Source organism: Quercus robur, chromosome 5 (genome assembly GCF_932294415.1).
Source record: "Quercus robur chromosome 5, dhQueRobu3.1, whole genome shotgun sequence".
In the NCBI taxonomy this organism is placed as follows: Eukaryota; Viridiplantae; Streptophyta; class Magnoliopsida; order Fagales; family Fagaceae; genus Quercus; species Quercus robur.
In genome coordinates this window covers 1,924,925-1,929,616 of record NC_065538.1, presented here as the reverse complement: position 1 = coordinate 1,929,616, position 4,692 = coordinate 1,924,925, and the positions used below count along the sequence as shown (strand labels likewise).

The following is a 4,692-nucleotide window of genomic DNA, read 5'->3' as shown; positions in this document are numbered from 1 at the left end:
AAAGTCCATTTCGTTAAAAGATGAAACTTTTTATTTTCCGAAAGAAAAGATTGTGGCTTTCTACTCGATATGCTTTTAAGTGCCTAAATTTTGGTGGGTTTGTATTTGTGGGTGTTTTTTCCTTTGGTTGCCTTTAGACTTTGGAATAAAAAATTTGTGATTTTTTGCAATAATCACTTTTTTTGTTATAATCTATTTCACTTTCTATACATTCTCACAACTTTGGAGATTGATACCTCTCTCCCTGCTCATCAGATATGTACTGAGTAACCTGCTTCACAGTGAGCATAAAGCATTATTGTAAAAATAAAGGTATCCATGGTTGAGTTCTTTACTAACATCTCCTATCCATGTATAAGAACTGTGTTTTGAAGCATATTTGAATGCCAAATGTTTGTTGAAATGTATGATGGAAAATTTAATAGCCTGTGTGCAAATAAATATTAGCTACTACACATTGTCAAACCATTTGGACCAACTTTATAACAATTCATTATTATTCTCTTTTACTTTCCACAAACTTTTATGCTTAGAGCTTTAACATTATATGTAATTCATATCTGATTATTTTAAGAATTCCATTAACTTCAAACACACAACATGGTCAAAATATAAGGTATTTTGATAAGAATCTACCCAAGAGTGGGTAGATTCTATGAGAAATACCTAATTTGAGGCAACTAGCCTCCAAGAATGAGAAATAAGATTTAGAGAGAATAGAGAAGATTAGGAGAGAAACTGTTGCTTATTTCATTTAATGGTCCTTACAATCCCCACTCTAGCAAACCACTTATATCCAGTTTTCTTGAGTATTCAAAGCTATTCCAAGTAAAGCCACATATGTTGCATTCTAACAACCTTTCTAACTAACTAACTGACAGCAACTAACAGATGTTAACAGCTTCAATGGTAAAAAACTAACAATTCCCTAACTCTAATGTAGCGGCTTAGGACAGGTGTATGTTAGGCAACATCAACAACAACAACTATGGCAGCAAGTCAACTTCAGTAGCAACATCATAAGTGTCGCTTGATGACTCTTAACATATTCTATATTGTTAAGTAATAAAATAGCTTACTATATTTTAATATAATGCATTACTCTTTCTTTTTTCCTTATTACTTAGTAATTGGGAAAATGAAGGAAAATAAGCTAAGATAAAATTCTAAAGTTTTAAATGTTTCTCAACTATGTATAATATAAAAAATCAAAGTACAAGGTTTTTGGAAATAATTCTCCAGATTGGAATGATTGTCATTGATATTTACTTATAGCTGTACAAGTAGGATTATACAAGTTACAAGGAAAGTTTTGATGCACAGGTTAAATGATCTGTCATGATTTATTATTGCATAATATTCTCCTTGAGTTTGGCAATGATTTTCTATGTTCAGGTTTTTACCAGAATGAGACTAATTTTCAGGATTTATGATGGCTGAACCAATGATCATGGTTGGTGGCAATAATGCTCAACTTAAGTTGCTGCATAACTGATGTTGGTGCTGCTGCTGGAGGCTTAAGTAACTGCATAATTGCTGGTGTTGTTGTTGGAGGCATGATGGATGCTTTGATTGATTTGGTATGTCATTATATAAACCCATAAATTTAGATTGATAGTATTTATTTCTCATTCAGGAGTAGGATCAAGAAAATAGCTGAGATTGTTATTTACTTTAAGATTTAACAATCAGTTGGTTCATTATTTACAAATTTTATCCAGAATGAGAACCTTGAAGCCAAATACATCTTGGGCTAGGAAATAGTAAAGGTATGCCTGACTTAACTAAAATTTAACTTCAGTTGGTACTAACTTTCACCTTGAGTAATTTTTCTAATTTTCTTTCTACTAAATTTTTATTCCATAATCATAGCCCTTTAGTTGTTTGGATTTGTTGACTGTTAGATGACCCTTTAGAACTAAGAGAGTAAATATGATTGAAGAATGTGATCATCTAAATATGCACCATGTAACAAAAAATAGGATTTGATATATAAACCTGCATTTCTATAAGTGGTTTGGTAGACATACTTTGAATAACACCAAATGGTTCACATCAATATCTGATTTGTTTTCATGATTTCAATTTAGCCTAAAACATGCTTATGATATCCATATCTGTTTACAATAAGAATAAGTGTGTGCTTTAAGCATGAATGATTTCCTGGGGCATGTCATGTTTGTGATGAATATATTTTTAAAGCCATATCAAATGTTGTATGTACAGATGGATGTTTGAAGTGTAGCTATTGGAAATGGTTGCTGATCTTTTAGTTCTATTAATAGTGATGATCTTTGTGTTTGGTTTGATTGAACAAGGATGGCCAAAGAAATTTTTGCAGTTTCTTTTCCAAAAAGTTTTGAAACATAGTGATGCAGGTAATTTTGGAATAATTACTAGCAAAAATGTTGTCTTTGTTATGCAATAGTTTCATTAATACAAAATTCTTTTCTTCTATTTCTTATAAAATGTTCATGAATATTCTTTCAGCGGATTTTAAATGCCTTCACATATTTATATGTATAATATTCAATTGCAAAAGAAAATCATATAATAACATTATTGCAGTAGAATATGCTATTACTTTACAATTTGATTCAAAGTTTAGTAATGAAAAGTGAAAAAAAAATCATTAATAGGTATTAATGAAAGATTGTTAAAAAAACTTTTAATGGAACCTTCTTATAGAGATAGGAGATTCAAAAGCAAGGGCGTCCTTTGGATATGATTCTCACTAAGGTTCACCCCTCTCTGTAATTTTATTCGTTTCCCCAAGGTTTTTTTTTAGCATAATTCTCCACAAGATGAAGTATATATGCGCCCCATTTGTTTGACAATGTAAGAATGAGTCTGGAGTTGTTTATAAATTCATAGCAAATAACATTCTTTTCATTTCCATTTGAAACATGGACCCCATTTGTTTGACAAAACTTTCACTCACTCTTGCTGGGAATAGGGGTTTTGTTTTTTCCTATTTAGAACAAATTAACATGGATGCCTTGAATTTTTACTGCAGGAGTTTCTGTTTTGGTTCACCATGTGGAGAGAGACACCAAAGATGCTTGGGAGGCCTATAGAAACATGTGTTTGACATGCTACCTCCTATGCTTTTCGGTGGTTTTACTTATAATTTTTCTTTTGATATGCAAACTAACTCCAATTCATAGGAATTGCTTAAAATCGTTATTACCTTTTTGTTCTCTAGGTTGCCGGATAACTCTTTGTTTTGGCTTTATTTGAAGGGGAAAAAAAAAGTTAAAATATTTATCTTTGAGAGTTTTCCTTTGAATTATTTTCTCAATTGATGATAAAGATTGGTGGGGAGATATTTCTAAGAAAGGGGCTCTGCCTTGGCAAATAACAGCTGTGATGGAAGACATCTGAGACTTGCTGGCTTAGTGTAGACATTTATATTTTGTACATAGAAATTTGTTGGCAAAAGAAAAGTCTTGGATACATTTTTTTGGGACAATAACGGTAGTGCATAGTAGTTTTTCTATCTTCAAGATTTATAGAAAGCTTACAGAAATGTTCAAAGGGCTTAAAAAGGTTTGTAATATTGTATGCAATATACTTGGATCAATGATGATTTAAATGTAAATCTTCTTTTGAAAATGGATTTTTTTATTTTGTGTTTTAATAATTTTCTAACTTAATACATTTTTTTCTCACACTTTTTTACGGTACGAAGTTTAGCCATTAGTAGTTGACTTTTTTGATGGACGAAAGGGGGCGGGGGCGACCATTTGTGACTAACCCCCCCAAGGCGTGACCTAATAGGGGCACCCCCGCTTGACTTAATACTTTACTTATCTCATCTCTTTTATAAACTACTAATCTCTTATGTGTTAAATATCATGGGTATTTTGATTGGATTGGTTTTGATTTAGGTATTTGGGATAGATTTATTTATTTTAAATAATTTGAATTTTTTTTTTTTTTGTAATTAAGGTATGTATTTAGGTTAGAAGCAGTTTTGCTGTGGGTATTTGTGTAAGATTTGGTTCTGATTTGTAATATATAATTGCTAAACTTCTATTCAGTCATAAGTTAATCTTTGACTTGGGAGGGGAGAATGTTCCACATGGAAGCCTTCCATAATTGGATATGGAATTTGAGCATATTGGTTTGATGGGCATGTTTCATTTTCTTTGCAAGTATTGATTCTTAAGCTTTTCAGTCTGTGGGTCTTTACATTTTCAATTAGTTAAGAGATTTTTTTTTTCCCAATTTCCTTTGGGGCTTCTTGAATGCAGAAAAAAAAATGTTAGAAAGACAAAGAATTACCATTTTCTGTTTGCAAGATTTGGGGGCCGTGCAAGCTTGAATACAATATAATTAGCTTGATTTAAAAAAAAAATTATTTTTCTTTGTTTAGCTTTTGAGAAAAATATTTTTAAGGTTCTTTTGTTTTGATAAATAAAAAGTTCACCTTAGTGATGCAAAATAACTAAGCCAAGCTGTGTTAAGAGAGTTTTATTTATTTTACCATAAATAACAAATAAGAGTATCCTAATTCAAAATAAATAAATAAAACTAACTAGCCTGCACATTGTGTAGGTCATGCACTAGTATTTATAAGAAGAAAGAGTAATACTACTCTTTAGAGTAAGTAGCACTATGTTTAAGCTATTCTAATTTTAAGCATCTTGACACACGTTGCTAATGTTCATGTAATAAAAAGAGTAGTGT

General features: G+C 31.0%; 1 long non-coding RNA gene across 1 annotated transcript; it reads left to right on the top strand.

Annotated features, from left to right (window-relative positions):
* The first annotated feature begins 500 nt into the window (after positions 1 to 500).
* LOC126724813 (uncharacterized) lies at positions 501 to 3,641 on the top strand. Its single transcript, XR_007655122.1, has 4 exons — positions 501 to 1,057; positions 1,425 to 1,580; positions 1,722 to 1,769; positions 3,017 to 3,641. It is a non-coding gene; the product is annotated as an uncharacterized LOC126724813 (long non-coding RNA).
* Positions 3,642 to 4,692: the final 1,051 nt, after the last annotated feature.